Below are 18,342 nucleotides of genomic sequence, written 5' to 3' on the forward strand. Positions count from 1 at the left end.
TTTGGAGCATACGAGTGGCTATTGTAGCAATTATCTCGGAAGCTATGTCACTTTTAATAGCTCTAACGATGGCATAATCAGGTCCAGGTGAAGTGTCCACTGCAATTCTACCTGTTGCAAGCTGTATTTCATCTTTAGATACATCATTAAACGTGTCATTGTGAACCGTTTGTGAAGCTTCACTCACTTTTGGGGGATAATTTTCTCTCACTTAATTATTTTCATGTCCTAATATTTCATGGAAATAGCCATATACATGTTGAGAATTAATCAGACATCTTTCATTGTTTTCATGAAGGACCGTTCTAACTGCTTTTCTACGTTGATTGTGGAACTGAAATTGAGTTAACTGATATAAATATTTACTTCGTCTTTTTTCTCTATCCCTATTAGCCGACCTTTGCGGATTTGAATTTTGTTTATATCCTTTTTTCGTATTAACATGATTTCTTTTTACGCACCTCGTAAAATTTCCTTGCTGGGTGTTTAGGCCCAGGCAAAAAATCAATGGCAGTGGACAAAAACTTTAGAAAGTCTTCTTCAAATAAGAAAAATTCAGAATCATTGATGACACCTTGTAGCTTTTCCCTCCATATCACCATCTGCTCTTGGTAGTACAATTTGTGTGTTTTTTTGTTGTTTTATTTCTTTTCTAGATTCATGCCCTCTTTCTGCAGATGTTCCTAAATTTATTTCAGTACTTACTTGGTTCGATTCCCCAGCTATCTGTCTATTCACTAGCCGTGTTCGGTGCTCATTCGGACGTGCTTTTGAGATATGAATATTAACCCCCCGAGTGGACTTAAACAGTTGTCCGCAATGGTTACACACAGGCTGAGAGGAATTACCTTTGTCATTAGCCGAAACATTATTTCCGTTTCAATCATCCATCTCAATGCATGATGTGTCAGCAGAGGTATATAAACTTCGGTTAACCTTACTTACGTGATCACCAGCTGATCATTCAAGTGCTATGGTAACTAAGCACTGTAAGTAAATAAACAAATATGGCTTCTCAGACTGAAGATGTATACACATTCAACTTGAAAAGATTATATAAAAAAATATGCTAACGAAAACATAGTATCGTATAAAAATCAATATAAACAACCACAATCACAATCCTATTATGCTGAAGAATACATCACTTAAAATAATAATCCTATAAAGACCACATGCAATATCCTTGGCTAATACATTCTCCATGGCCACCTGTTCTGTTTAACATTTGATTTGATTCTGTTGAATAATATGCATGGTAATTTAATTTTTGTAATACAGAAGCAGTTTCTTATTTTTAATCAATAACAGAGCAAAACCTTGAGATTAGGTGCCTTGTAACGCATACAGGAGAAGGTTAACTAAAAACTGTTTAATTTATGCCCTGACCAGTCATCATTTATAATATATACTGTTCTAATGTGACAATTCAAACAATTTTCAAGTAGACTAAAATTGATCTCTGTTCCTTCTAAGTTTTCCACTAACTAGCAGTAAACATAAATGGCTGGGAGAAGAAGAAAAACATAACAGACAAGAATATTTTAAAATAATCATTTATTAAACTTTCACATTTTGAGACAACAGTAATTCTATATCAAAAAATCTTGGCAATGGTTTGAAGAAAATGAACTTCTGCTCAAAATTGGATTATTTACTTGGTCTGATATATTATTATACATTAACAATGATCTGAAATTTCTTCACATGGATGGATAACTTAACATTATTTTAAAAAATGTTTCCAGTTTCAAAGACAATATAAATATGAAAAGTAATCTTCCATTAATCAAGGTATTGGTAATTTCCACTAAAGTAACATACTGACGGGATAAAACATATTACCTCAAAATATTTAAAGTATGCTTATAAGCTGCAATTTAAGCTTGACAATACAAATTATAGAAGCTAAATTCTCACTGTAATGTGGAATTTTGAAAGGGGCAAGGCTACAGTAGAGATGCCCTCCAAGAAAATTGTATCCCACTTCGTAAGTCAAACTCTGTGAAGTACTAAAAACAACTCCAGTTCGTAAACAATGCTTAAAAAAAAAAAAAAAAAAAAAACACCACACCATTGTTCCATTACAAGGTAGCAAGGGGTAACATACAAGGCCTGTTAAAAAATGACTAAACTTCAAAAATACCACACAAATAAGTCTTTGCGGTTTATGGCAAGTGGCGCTGTAAAGTAGTAACCATAGTACATAATAAGCCACATTTCTGAAACAATTGGTTATTGCTCATGAGCTGTTACTTTGCATGTGTTAACATCATGATGATTATTACATGTTACACACACATCACGATTGTCAAGATGTCTGAATATTTTGAAACAAGCTGCAAATTAGCGAAACATTTTTAGAAGACACACAGGGGAGTGGAAAAGTAGAGACCAACGCAGCAATTAGGCTGAAGGTGCTGCTGACAGTCTTTTTCTTTCTTATATCTACGGTGTAGTGCACCACTGATTCCTACCCAAGGGCTGAACGGTGAACTGCTGGTCTCATCTTGAAGTCTTGAAATGATGTCTGGAAGAAAACACACGGGGAAAATAAAAATGAGACTTTTGTTATAACCCGGGCAAAGAACCTATTGTATGTATGCAAGAGGCCAGTCGGGACAACATGGGGTCTAAAGCCGGCAATCGAAATGTGGATATACACAATGATCATTAGGCATCATGAACTATGCAGCAATCATTTGGTGGATGAAAGCAAGTCGAGGAAAAGTCGATAGCAAACTAAATAGCCTTCAAAGAATGGCATGCACAGCCGTACCTGGGGCAATGAAAACTTGAACAAACTACCAGATCTCCCTTCATTAAGTAAGTTTATAAAGGGACAGGCTAGAATGAGCTCATTGATTGGAGAAAAATAGATTCTGGAAGGCTCTAAAGCCCAACCTTGGTCACTGTAAAATTAACAGAGTAATAACAGGGAAAATTTTACACATGCCAGCTAATTATAAGATTCCAAAGTATATCTATGAGAAACCATTTGAGACCCAGACAACAAAAAGGAAGACTGGGACATTAACAGATGGAAAACTGATAGGGAAAATATTTTGTGGTGGACAGATGGCTCAAGGACTGAGAAGTGAACAGGAGGGATCAACGGGGAAAGGCCTGAGAGATCAATCCAAATAAGCCTAGGCAGACACTACAGTTTTCCAAGCTGAAGTGATAGCCACCATTACATGCCTTGAGGAAAAGCTGAAAATGAACTACAGAGACATTTTCATATTAACAGATGGCCAAGCAGCCATTAAGGCACTTGAAGCTGTCCGGGTTACATCCAAAATGGTTTGGTATTGTCACACACTTCTCATGAAGCTCTCAGAGTACAATGTTGTTAAAATAACATGGGTACCTGGGCATGCAGGCGTAGAAGGTAATGAGAAAAAGCAGATAAACTTGGCAAGAAAAGGGTCAGAAACACCTTTTGTGGGCCCAGAACCAGTATGTGGGATCTCTTATAGAAAAGCCCGCCTCTACATAAGTAAATGGGAACAAAAGAAACAAATGGAAAACTGGAAAAACGGTCCAGAGTGCAGGCTTGCTAAAGAATAAAGAGCCCAAACAAGAAGCATACTAAGGGATCTGCTGGAACTCAGCAGCGAAAATATAAGATGGGAAGTAGGACTGCTGACTGGACTCTGCCATCTTAAAAAAGCACCTACATAGAATTGGAGTAATAAGAGACTATGTATGCAGGAAATGCAACGATGAGGCAGATTCAACTGAACACATACTCCTTGAATGGGAGGCACTAGGAAGAATTAGAATCTCCACACTGGGATTACCTGGTGAAGAGAGAAGGAACATCCGACAAGACCCAATACGGAGGACCTGCAACTTTTTGAAGGGAGCAGGTGTAACTAGGTGGGGATGAAGGAAAAAACATTGTAGCAAAAGATCTTTGAGGTCGATGCTAAAACAAACTTTTAAAGAGACCCCACGAATAAAGGAAGAAGACTTTTGTGTAAACGACTCGACTCTCCACCATGACAATGCGGTCACTCACTGCCGTCGATTAGTACATTAAAAAAAATGAAAATAAAGAAAACTGAGCTTCCACCACCCGTCTTTTTCCTTTATTCATGGGGTCTCTATTATGGGAACATTGTTCAAGGAATCTAGTGGCAGCCAAGATAAAACTTGGAACCTGGGAAGGTCCCAAAGAAATAACATTAGGCTCTGCGTACCTTCCACACGACTCAATGGATCCGCCTCCATCAGAAGATGTGGAAGAATTGATTTACAAAGCAAAGAGGAAAGGTGAACACCTTGTACTCGGAACAGATGCAAATGCACATCACACTGCATGGGGCAGTATTAACTGCAATGCAAGAGGTGAGTCGTTACTAGAGTTTATTATTAGAACAGAATTCATAACATTAAACCCATGAAATAAGAATCGTAGAGAGATAATAGATATCACAGCGAGCACCACACATATTGCAAACTTCATTAAGGATTGGAAGGTGCTGGAGGAGCAATCTTTGGAAGACCACCAGCATATCCAATATGCAACAGATGAGATACAATGTGGTATTGAAATGTACAGAGATCCTAAATGAACAAGCTGGGATGGATACAGAGAAGTTCTAGGGCAGACTGTACAAAAAGATCCAAACGAATGTAAGGGGACAGAGGGAATTGGATAAGGCAGTGGAACAATTAGAAGAGGCCATTTTAGCCACATACCATGACAACTGTCCCCTTAGAGAAAAGAAAACCGCAAAAAAAGTTAGGTAGTGGAATAACAATCTAGCCAAAATGAAAAAAAGAAAAAAAGGTTAGAGCGTTGTACAAATTATCATCAAGAAATGGTATGTGGAAAGTATATCATAGGAAACTCAACGAGTATAACCTAGAGATATGGAGAGCAAAAAGGAACTCTTGGAGAATGTTCTGCGAAAAAGTGGAATCAAGCACAGAGGCTAGCTCCAGAAGGTTCTTAAAACAATACATATAAATCAAGAGGGTACACTGGAAAAACCCGATGGGACATACACTATGACTGGAAAGGAGATGCTGGAGGTGTCGCTAGCTTGTCATTTTCCTGAGGCTGAGGAAGCAGAAGGGGAAGAAATGGTTGAAACAGAGGCCAGATCATGAAGAGCGGATTTGAACTGTGCCAACCGATTAATTAAGCCTAACCAGGCGAGGTGGGCAATCAACATGTTTCAGCTCATAAAGGCTCTGGGGACAGATGAGATACTCCGTATTCTCCTGCAAGAAGGACGGGAGATAATTATCAAGCCTTGACAGACACTTTTAGAGCAAGCGTAGCTCTGGGGTACATACCGAAATCATGGTCTAAAGCTGAAGTGGTATTTATACCGAAACCAGGAAGGGCGAACTGCCCAAGCCAAAACCTATAGACCATTATACTTAACCACTTGACGTACTTTGACGGATCTCTCCGTCCTGGCTCTCGACTGCACTCCGGTACAAAGACGGATTTCTCCGTCCGCACATAGTGTTTATTTCCGGACCCGCTCCAAGCCAGTTTCCTTTGTGAAAGGATTTGATATTAGTAAGATAACCTCTTGACATATGGAAGCACTGTTTTATTCCATTGATGTACTCGATAAACACTTCTGTGCAGTTATTCCATGGAAAGAATAACCTGTATCTTAGCAACCTTATCGTAAGCAAAATCACGGCTGCCTCCAAGTTGAGTGACGAAGCGATTATCAGGAAATTTTTACAAGAAAGCTACTTTGATGTAGAAATAAGTGACGAAGAATTTGGTGGAATGAAAGTAATTCATGGTACAGTGATGTGAGCGCTGGTAGGGATGAACAAAGTACTGTTTGGCCGTCAAATGTGTCGCTGAATTTTAGGCCTACATCTGATGCCATACCAACGGCTTCTAATCATATTTTACACAATAGGGAATGGAACTGAGAGCACGTAAGTAATACTTCAGAGTGTCATTCATGGATAGCAAATGGTGAAATAGTGTTGTTCAAAGGCGCCTAGGACAATGCTCGAACGAACTGCAAGTTGTAACGAATTTCTAACAGCAGACTATTGGGAACATCTAACCAAAGAGACAAATGCTTATGCAAGTAAATGTCTTGTATCAGCTGCCAAAGATATAAATAGGGTAATGGCATATGAAAAAGAATACTGGCTTCCTGTATCTGTGGATGAAATGAAGGCCAGTTTACCTTGAAGTGGTAAAGTATGATGGCAAGCAGAAGTTCAGACCCAATCTTGTTGCTGACTACAACTGTGCAATGGTGGTGCCGATTTCCATGACCAGAGACTCGCATCATTCCCCTTGATGAGGAAGTATGTAAAAGGATACAAAAATATATACTTCTACATCCTAGATATGACACTTCTGAATTCCAACATCATTCATCGCCTCCTCAACCCTGACAAGAAGCGAGTAGGCTTTACAAGCTTCCAGATGAATTTGGCCGAACAGCTGTCGGCAAGTGTGAAATCGCCCGACTATCCAAAACGACGATGCCCACGATCACTGAGACTTCAGGGGAAGCACTCGGGACACTTTCCAACCAAAATACCCCCAACAACAAAGAACGTTACCCCATCATGGAGATGCAAAGTCTGTGTGACACGGGATCTGAGGAAGGAATCTTCATTTGAATGCCACCGGTGGAAGGTGGCGCTGCATGTAGATGGCTGTTTTATGACCTACAAAATGCATAAAGACTTTACAAAGTACATCTGACAGTAGTTTAAATATTTCCCCTCATTAGGTTGTTGGGGAACATCCAATGAAAATAAATGGTACACAAAGGCATAAATAAGATCAATTAAATGGTATGTGAATGGGTTAAACTCCTTCATGCTAAAAGCAATGGAGAAAATACTGGATACATAACATCCAGAAAACTGTGCAACTGAACTCAACTTTACATGAAAATCAGTTTGCATACAGACCTGGCAGATCCACTGAGACAGCACTCCATTAATTGGTTTGCAAAACTAGAGAAAAGCCTAAGATTACCAAAAAAAAAAAAAAAAAGCTCTGGATGCATTTCAAGACATAATGATTAAAGCTGTTGAAGAGAGTAGGGTGAGCAAGACTGTTGTAAAATGGATTAGATCCATGTTAGAAAAATAAAAGGCAACTCTGTTTGAAGAGATGCTAACGGTTAGAGCCATTCAAGGTTGTGCACAGGAAGGAGTTCTTTCACCTCTTCTGTGGAACCCTGTGGTGAACAAAATCATAGCCATGCTCAACGAGCAGGGATTTTATACACAAGGATATGCAAATGATCTAGTTATTGTGGTAAGAGGTAAAGTGATGAGCATCATGAGGACCTCATGCAAAGATCATTTAACCTTGTGGAGAACTGGTGTCGGGATGAACAACTTACAGACAACCTGAGCAAGGTAACACTGGTCCCTTTCACAAGGAAGAAATTAGAGAGGGCGAGAACACTGAAGCTCTTTGGGCAAGAAATCTATACGGAAGAACAGGTGTTACACTTAGTTGTAATGTTAGACAAAAAGTTAACCTGGAATCCACACGTAGAAAGAAACATAACGCAGGCTAACAACCTATTGTATGCATGCAAGAGGGCAGTCGTGACAACATGGGATCTAAAGCCGGCAAGTTAACATGTTCTGGGCATATCCGATGTAATATCGTACATTAGCTTACCTCCGGATTCTGCCAGTCCTGCTACTCTGCCCTTAACTACTCATGGCTCTTGTATAAAAGCCATGTCAATAGCCTCGGACTTGAACTTCCTGACGAAATTGGCCACAGCTGCCTTTTTATGTTGAAGGTTGGCCTGAAGAACTTTCAGCATCATCCTTGCGAACACTAGGTTTTATTTTTCACTTAATGACTTGAAATTTGATCTGCCCAAGTCCAAGCTTGGCCGTAAGGCCTCTCTTCTTGAGCTCTCCAAATTCTCTGTCATAAAGGGCCAAAACAATTGTCCTTCCTGTGTCATCTGTAGTTGTTGCATCCAGCACTCTCCACTCTTTCGTCAGAAGTTTGGTGTCATGCTGATGTATCCTGACAAGCACATCATCAACCTTCATCTTGTCAAATGGAGGAGGAAACAAGGTGATGACCTTTGTAGTGTTCAGCACCTTCTTGGCTTCTGCCACCTCCAAATTCTCCCCTTTCCAAGGGTTGCAACTGGCTACTGTCTGTTCCAGCCAACTTTTAGTTTCTGGATTTGCGCAGATCAGTACCATTGCTCCACTTTCCAGCCTTGGAGACTCGAGGAAGCCTGGAAGACACCCGTCCGACAGCGGTTTCATCTGCGATATCAGAACAGATGAGAGTTCTTTCACGTCTTCCTCCTTCAGTTTCCCATCTGGAAAGGTTTTAGGTATTATGGCTACCTTGATTGAAGTGAGTCTTTCCGAAAAGGATATGACCGTTTCTTCTCTCTGTTTCTTGGGAGGCGGTTTTGTAGCCGAACTTGATGGCGTACTATCCTCCGACATTAGCCTTTTTGGTGTTGGAGGGATAGCCGCTCGCCGATCCCTGTTCTTTGGCTTCTCCACCGTCCAAGTTCCAGCCGCTATTTTGGCTAACTTCCTCGCTCTCTTCTTTTCCTTATAGTATGCACTGTTGCGAGGTGGTCTGCTGATTTTTGATGCAGAAATCTTCAGTTCTGTCTCTACGGACGTTCCTGATTTGCTTATGGTAGTAGTCTGCTCTACTAAAGCTTCTGTTACTATCTCTTGTTTTGTGTTGGTGACAGCCTGTCCGACTGGGACTTCTGCCTCCATTTCTTCATCTTGGGCTTGCTCCCGGATCTGCTCTACTGGAGCTTCCACGGCTTCCCTTGATGTAGGAGTTTTTGGAAATGGTTCTTCTTGAGCTTCCATTTTTCAATCATCATAGGGTTTTTGCCCCTTCTAGGGTCCTGAGCGTCGTTCTCACCATCCGTGATGAGGCATACAGCTAGACATTGTCCTCCCGCAACTCAGGCTCTCCGTAGCAGAAACCACGCCCCTCAGTCGTCCATCCAGCAGTCCGCCCCTGGCCCGAACCTAGCCAGGTTTGTTCCCCCTTCAGTAGGCCTACTCACGTGGTTACCACTTGGCATTCCCATGACTGAGTTCACAGCCATGAGTTTCCCCCTAGGTTGGGTTCGCCCCTTTCCCAACCCGCGGCTCGTCCAGGCTACGTAGTGCAAAGTGATGTGTTGGTTCCAGCATCCCGCAGTAAGCCTTCACCTCAATCACCAGCACCATTTCACCTGAACCACCGTATCACCCATGTGGAGGAACCATGGATGCCTCTCTAGCATGTGTGGGCGAGGCTTTCACTTCCAAGCCTTGGCTTGGGCTAGTAACAATCATAATGCCTCAAGATGTTTTCTGGATTACCTGTTTTTGGTCTGCGAGAGGTATTTTATTTCCCTCTGAGCCTCCAGACAAGTCCGGCAAGCCCCCTATAAGCCACCTTGCATGCGCCCAATAGGGGAACAGGTGAAGAAAACCCCCATGGGACCAATCCATCTTATTCACCCGACCTAGCCCCAGCAGATAACAATTTCAGCCACTGAAGAGATCAAACTTAAATTGCATGTGGAAATGAGTGCAATCCCCCAAATTCCATAAGCAGAAATATGGAGCACTTTAACACAGAGGAGGGGAATACTTAGGAGACAAAGTTAACTAGGGAGGTAGGTTATTTTCAAAGTTCAGTTATTGTTTGAACAGACCTTGTAATTTAAAAAATAAAGGCTGTAAAATTCTGCAACTCTAAACAGCAATGCTTTTGTCCAACAGCACATACGTTTCAGAATAAATCATTTGTGTTTCTGAAACATCTCAAACGCACAACAGATTCCAAAAAGTTCCAGGTCTAATTGCTACAAACACGATTTTCAGATTTTGTGCTTCTGAAACATCTCAAATGCACAACAGACTCCAAAACGTTCCAGGACTAATTGCTACTAAGAACACAATTTTCATATAAATGTATGTTAAACTGCTAGGTTTCGATATTGAGGGTCCAGTCTACCAGCTGATGGAGATATCTATGGCGAAGTGCGATCAACAGTAAATTCGGACTGCTTACACTGGATGGCATGCACTAGGGAGCTCTATGATAGGAAACTCCCAGTCCATCTGAAGTTCATAATGTACTGAATGCTGATTCACCCTGTATGGAGCCAAGTGCTCGCCAAGTGTGCAACATTTTATTGTAGCTATACAAAAGTTTTGTATGTCAGCTTTGGGTAATTTAAATTTGCCACAAAATATCAACTGGATATTGTTAAACTGCACCTTCATGGAGAGAATTTTTCCACTATTGTGTTTCTGGGCATAATGCGAATGTACAGAGGGTGTTTAAACTTATGTCTGCCAATAAACTAACAAAGCAGCAGGCTTAACACTAATAACTCTGAATTGAATCCTGCAAGTTCAACATTATAGTAAAGAAAGAAAAACTAAAACATGAGAGAGGAGCCAGATTTGCTTTCTGGCCCATGCCATCCAATGGAATAGCGTACTGCTGTCTAGTTAAATAAATGAACATGCTACCTGCCTTACTGTGTTCAATATCTTTATTTTTATCCGTGGATGAAAATCATAGCAGATTAAATTGTTTTGGTGATTATGTGGCAGCTCTAAGATTTCTGAAACTGTCCACCCAAACCCAGCAATTCTACGACCAGGCGTTCATACGCCATCTGCCCTTGAACTGCAGGGTGCTGGTGGCAATTATTGTTTTAAGAAGAAGTACAACTGGGCAACTGTCCTCTATTAACACTAATTGGAGGGAAAAAATGGAAGGGATCCGACACTTCCAAAAAATGAAGGTTTCGGCCAAGAAAGACAAAGGCCATGAAAATGAAAGACTTCCTAGGATTCACAAACCTAATAGAGCCGAGGCAGGAAAAAACAAGAGTTGACCAAGGGAGGTCGGATATGAAAGAAACAACATGCTCGTGAGAGACAACAATAACAGGGGGGAAAGATGAAAGTGAGGTGCCTGGCACAAATAAGTGGAGACTAAGGGGCCTGTGGTTGCCAACACATGCTCCCAAGTTAAGAGCCCCTCGAGCTTGAACTAAAGATATAATTTCAAAACCTGCTTCTAACATAGTGAGGAAGATAAGAAGGTCCCAAAATATTTAGGTTGGCTGGGGAATTTTTCTCGGTGAAATATAAGCTAGGGCGACAGTTTGTAGTATCAGGTTAGTTTGGTGGAAGTTCCAATGTGCTGCGAGCTGAAGTTTTGTATTAATAATGTATCTTAGCAAGCCGAGTAGCAGTGGAACGCTCGATAGTGGTATTACTCAATGTTTTACACAGTCAAGCAAGATATATAAGTGCATGGCTTTTTAAAGAAGTTTTCCAATACGGAAGTGCCTGAAAACGCTACTGTTTCTTAAGGCAGGTGCTGACGACTAAAGCTTGTAGCGAGGGTGTATATACCATGTCCAATATTCTCCCTGAGGGCAGAAAGAATAAGCCTGCATTTCGATCACTGGGGAAAAATTGCACAGTTTAGAATGCGCAACAAATTCGGACGACTTTCAAAAGCGTGCTTTACGCCGAACAATATCAGACTTTTATGATAATTGAGAATTTCCAATCGCGTAGAAACTGGTGTACTTAATGAAGGAGAAAATTAACTATAAGGGTTCAATATCTGACCTCGTAATCTGCAGCAGTCACTTGGTAGGCCAAGGCCCTTTGGGCCTGTTGTGCCATGGGTTTTTTTGGTTCAATGTCATACATATACACACTACTGAAACACCTCGGCCTCAAATACAAGCGAAACGGTGAAGTAATAAATGTATATATTTTATCTTGTATAGACACTACTGGAATGTTACTCAGAATGTCATGCGGTATAGATTACATTGTATGAAACAATAACACATGCTCGCATGTCTTGAGTACTGTGTTTATGAATAAGTTTTGTAAGATATTTTACAGGAAATATTGCTCTGTACCTGCTTCTATTCGTAACTGTAAGCATGGATAATTGTAGGATTAGGGTTTCTATCACACACATGCATTTCAATTCGAAGTGCATAGTATTTAAGGAGAAGGTCTGTATATATTGCAAGCGTAGAACAATGTCAAATATCTCTTTCACCAGTCTGTCTGTCACTGAGGCAACAGTGCTCAGCAGGGAAGCATGCTACTAGATGAGCCCATGTTTATAGTTGTTCTATGTTTACTATGAAAATGTCTAAATGCAATGCTGCAAGTACAATACATGACTCCTGTAAAGTTGTAGCGAGTTTCATATGCACGTACAAAACCAGACCAAGTTCCTTTCTTCAGTTCTTGGTTCCGAGAAGTATGAGTGATATACAAATGCTTAGATCATTATAAGTACACATTTTTGGATCAACACATGTTCTCGTCATTAGATGAAACTGACACTCCCATTCTTATGTTATTTTCTCACATAACATGCTTCAGTATATCGACCGTACTAATAGGTAAAATATGCCCTGGTTTCTAACTCTTAACCTATGACAATGTTCTGGTTCTGGACTTTTGAATTATGGCAACCCAACTACAGAGAGTAGATGGGAGTTGCACCCATCCAAGAAAAAGTTTGAGAATTATGTCTTCAATGTTCTGGCCTACCATAACCAGTATTGCACACAACCTAAAAGGTGATGGGCATTGAAGGGGCTGACCGAAACATTGTTGTTAAGACATCATAAACCTCAACCCGTGGAAGACCAGTCCACACCTTAAGCCTTGCTGAGTGGTGATTCAAGATCCAGCAGGCGGACCTTATGCCAGGGGCAAAAACACCAAGATAAAGATGATTCACGATCTGTTCCTCTTGCTCAAGTGATGAGTGTGGAAGGAAGTTGGCACACATTTTTTTTTTGCTCACCAACCCCATCATGCGCAATAGTGTAAGAATGGTGTGTTCCAGGGAAGTTTCTCTACAGCACCACTGTGCTGAAGAGAAGGCAAGTAACATAAGTTATGTTGGAGGTACCAACTCATGCTCATAACAAACAAAAACATAATTGTGTCTGGCACTGGAGTAAGAAGCAAAATACAGCACCTGAGGAAGCAATAGTAACCCTTTACTTCCACAAGAAAAATGTCAAAAAGGAAATATAATCTTGAAAAGCCCGAGGAACTCGATGAAGTAATGAATATCTTACATACTGATAATGACAATGATGGTAAAGATTTTGATGGTGACTCTGTTGCTGATGCATCAGAAATTCTCTTTCCTAGACCATCCCATTTTTGATTACGGTTAAGAAATTTCTTTGATAAAGGCTGTATTTATCCGGTTTACATTAAGTTATTTACCAATCATTTTCTTATGGATTTCTGTGACCCATGTCGATTAGGTCATGATGATAGAAGGCATGTGACCCTTATCTCTAAGTCACAACCCAGTCAGAGAATGGTTTATACTGCAATTTAATGGTATATACTTCCTGATGTCTGCATATTTGAATGGAGTTTTTATTTCCTTCATGCTGAAGTTTGATTAGGTCTCAGACAGCCTAATAATCACTGAACCATTAAGATAAATGAATAATACTGATCATGATAAGCTCGACCATTACAATACCATAATGGGGAATGCCAGTGTACACATTGAGGTTTGGTGGAGGGTGATACTTCCCTGTTGTTGGTTTACAAGAGTTCTGATAGGTGTGCCATTACGTGCTACCAACATTTTGTGGAGGCTACGAATGTATGTTTATCATAGGTGCGGATGTTTAACAACTTTCTTTATTGACTTGTGCACAGAGGTGCTTAGCAGGAAGCCTCTTGCACTCTGTTGTGTGTCAGCTATTGGTCCCCATTTCAGTTTATAACTCTTTCATCAGTACCCATTAGTGAGCCGATGGTAGCGAGTATTGAGCCCAAGTATGTGGGTAATGGTGCAAGATTTCTCTGTATTCAGTTATAAAAGTAAGTTTCTTCTTGGGAAAAACGATGGGATTCTAGTATTGGCGATGAACACATTTTTCCTCCACAAGCATATTAAGGTAACATTCATATATTCCATTTCCCTGAGTAATGTGTTATGTGTTGATGTCCCCTGTCCTAGGACACTACCCCTAACCTTAACACTTACATTTTATATCTATTTACATCGTAGTTCTTACTTCTTGAATGATTCTTTTTGCTCAGGATGTTCTTCGTAAGGCTTGTCTAGCGGATCATCCACCCTCTAATATCAAAGTCTCTTATCATGTGGACTGAGTACATGCCATTGACAGGTCTCATGCCGTTGCACTCAACTGGCACACTACCCTCCATGTACCTTTCTCCTTTAGCCATTCAAGGTTGTGGCAATGACCTGTCCAGCTGCTGCTACTAACTTCATATTTGCTTTAACAGCAGATCATAACCAGGCTCAAATCAGAGAAACACCTTCCTGCAGTACTGTATCAACCACACAGATATCAATGCTTGTGATAATGTGATGCATGGTTTTTTTTTTAGAACAAAGCAGTTTACTGTAGATATGTAAATGTTTTCATTTTTTAAGTTTTCTTTAGTAGAACGGTGCCCTTCCTTTGCAACTATTTTACAGCAAGTCATGACCAATTTTAAAAAGTGTGTATAACTTGGAACACTCCTTTCCACAGATGAAATGCATCATTGGAAACATTTTGTCATGTCTTTTCAACATTTAAAATAAGATTGGAAAAAATAAGGAAAAGCTCACAATTAAAATTGTTACTTATAACTGCAAAATGAATCCTGTGTCATGAAATTTACAGTAGTTCTAAGAGTAACAGAATGGTATCATGTCTACAGCAACATCAGTCCCAGAACTTTCTGTATGTGTGCACAAACTTTTAAACTAATAAATGGTTTGTTTCTGATAAATGCTAAATCAACTAGTAAATACAGTGACCAAACCATTTAGTATTTGTATATAAATTGTCAATACAAAGAAGTAAATACAAATACAGGTCATTTCAGGGAAAAGAGATGATAAAATGCACATTTTAAGGAAGACTTTAAGCAAAAATATAGTCTTCCTTGAATTACAAAATTTGTTATCTTTTGTTAATGGTATGATAAGTGTGAAAACGAAGGGAAAAAAATTCCCACCAGATTGGAATGTTGAACTCATTTTTTTTGTGTTATGATGTAAGGCACAAGAAATTCAGGCAAGTATATAACCCACAAACATGAACATAATGAAGAATGTGTCTTCCAAAATACATGACAAAACGGAAGGATCCTTTTTCACAAGGTGTCTCGTTGGCAGGATTCACTCAGTTTTCTTTCCCCTCTTAACCAATGATGCTTTGTAACGTGCACAAGGGGAACACAGAACCAGCAAAATCTGAAAGAAAAGAAACATTACAAGTTTAACAACAAATCATTAACTTTTACTATGAATAAGAACTAAAAGTTATCATTACTTTCGAAGAGCGTACATTTTTAAAACTTAAATATAAAGGGAGTTCCTAAAACAGCATTTCAACACCGCCCCATCCTCAGAACAGACCAGAAATTGATATCACTACCTTCTCTTAAGATGAGGTCAGAGAGTACCATGCAAGTGTTCTCCTCTATGTGGTTTACGCTCTTGTGTGGTTGCAGTGTAGTGTTTGCTGGTATTGCTCTACGGTATTGTTATTACATCAGCTACAATATTTAAAGGAACTTTTGGGTGGCAGGAAGGGATTCAGTTAGGTGGAAATGTAGTAAGCAACCTGGCCTATGCTGGAGACTTGGTCTTAATGGCACATTGTGCCGAAAGCCTGCAGTTTAATATCTTGGAACTTGAAAATAGGTGCAATGAGTATGATATGAAAATTAGCCTCTCGAAGACTAAACTGATGTCAGTAGGTAAGAAATTCAACAGAATTGAATGTCAGATTGATGATACAAAGCTAGAACAGGTCGATAATTTCAAGTATTTAGGTTGTGTGTTCTCCCAGGATGGTAATGTAGTAAGTGAGATTGAATCAAGGTGTCGTAAAGCTAATGCAGGGAGCTCGCAGTTGCGATCAACAGTATTCTGTAAGAAGGAAGTCAGCTCCCAGACGAAACTATCTTTAAATCGGTCCGTTTTCAGACCAACTTTGCTTTACGTGAGCGAAAGCTGGGTGGACTCAGGATATCTTATTCTTAAGTTGGAAGTAACAGACATGAAAGAAGCAAGAATGATTGCTGGTACAAACACGTGGGAACAATGGCAGGAGTACTTGGAATGAAGAGATAAAGGCTAATATAGGAATGAACTCTATGGATGAAGCTGTACGCATAAACCGGCTTCGGTGGTGAGGTCATGTGAGGCGAATGGAGGAGGATAGGTTGCCTAGGAGAATAATGGACTCTGCTGTGGGGGGTAAGAGAAGTAGAGGTAGACCGAGGCGACGATGGTTAGACTCAGTTTCTAGCGATTTAAAGATAAGAGGTATAGAACTAAATGAGGCCACAACACTAGTTGCAAATCGAGGATTGTGGCGACGTTTAGTAAATTCGCAGAGGCTTGAAGACTGAACGCTGAAAGGCATAACAGTCCATAATAATAATGTATGCAAACATGGATACATATTGAAATATCTTGAAATATTTAGATACTCCTCGAGTCACCAAACATCGTCCAAGACAAGGAGATCGGACACTGAAGTCATTATCTCTGAAATATTATGTAGGAAAATCGAACCACAAAGTTCAAGTCTGCAGGGATGTATCCACAATAGTTTTGATTATTATGTCTTTGCTTATATATTTGTGATTCATTTTATGGGTGATGATATTTTGTGTCGAAACCGGTTTCAAGTTGAATAAAAGTTATTAGTAACATCAACACGTAATTAGTATTGAATAGGTGGAACCTAATAGATATCTCATCATGTGATCTCAGTTCAATATGGAAACATCAATGAAGCTCATATCTTTCAATAAATGTATTGAGTCGCACTACTGTAGGTCTAAATCATCGGTCCGTGTTTATGTACATAGTGACCAGAATGTCAAGAAGATGTGGCAAATGTGTAATGTACAAGCAGCTACAGAGCTAAAAGTGAAGGAAAGTTTCTTCAGAAACATTTTCAATACCAGATTTAATATTGAATTTGTAACACCCAGAACCGATGTATGCTCAAAATGTTTGCAGTTTGAAGAAGGACTGAAGACAGAGACTGACACAGAAAAGAGAAAAACCTTGATCTTAGAGAAAAAAATTCACAGTGCTAGGGCTAAAGCATTTTATAGCCTTCTGAGGGAGAATAAAGCTGACTGATTTCTTGTTTTGATTGCCAGAAGAATTTTTCTCTGCCCGTATCCCAGACCAAAGAGTATATTACAGCAGGCAATTGTCAGTGCACAATTTCACAACAGTTCAAGGCTATTCAAGAGCAGCACTGACTAAGGACAATGTATTTATTCCTGGAATGAAGCAGAGTTTGCAAAGAATTCCAATGCCATTGCATCAGCTTTATATCATCGTCTAAACAACACCGACTTCCATGGAATTACCACTCTTCGACTGGTAGCAGATGGATGTGCTGGTTAAAATAAGAACAGCACTGTTGTAGGAATGGTCTCAAATTGGTTTCTGACTAATGCTCCTGACTCGGTCACAGAAATACTGATATGGTTCCCAATTGTAGGCCATTCATTTTTTCCTCCAGACCGTGCATTTGGGAGAACTGAAAAAGAAGTTAGGAGGCATGACATCCTTACAGACCCTGATGAATATGAAAAGATATCATCTAATCATGGAACTGTTTTTCATCTGGGTGTGGCTTATGAGTTCAATGAAATGAAATGGTGTATGGCTTTTAGTGCCGGGAGTGTCCGAGGACAAGTTCGGCTCGCCATATGCAGGTCTTTTGATGTGACTCCCGTAGGCGACCTGTGCGTCGTGATGAGGATGAAATGATGATGAAGACGACACATACACCCAGCCCCCGAGCCAGCTAAATTAACCAATTAAGGTTATAATTCCCGACCCTGCCGGGAATCGAACCAGGGACCCCTGTGGCCAAGGGCCAGCACGCTAACCATTTAGCCATGGAGCTGGACCTGTGAGTTCAATGACTGGAAATCTCAGGCTGCTGATGTATTGAAGCCTCCTTCTCAATGGCATTTTCCATTAGCTAAAACCAAAAGGATTATTATGAAAACAGAGGCGGCACAAAATTCTGTTCGTGTAAAAAGTGAGGTATTTTACAATAATGATCTTGGGAAGTACCAAAGTCTGTGTAAAAGAGGAAAATTGCTGCCTCAAATGACACCTCAAACAGTGATCAAAGGAATTACTCTTACTGCCTCTAAAACAAAAGACATAAAACATTTCCTGCAGAACCACTTTGGCCTAACATGACAAGATCTTCCAGCACTGCAGTTTCATAACTCTGTAACATTAGCAAGTGAAACAGCATTCACTGG

The sequence above is a fragment of the Anabrus simplex genome, chromosome 14 (genome assembly GCF_040414725.1).
Source record: "Anabrus simplex isolate iqAnaSimp1 chromosome 14, ASM4041472v1, whole genome shotgun sequence".
Classification (NCBI taxonomy): Eukaryota; Metazoa; Arthropoda; class Insecta; order Orthoptera; family Tettigoniidae; genus Anabrus; species Anabrus simplex.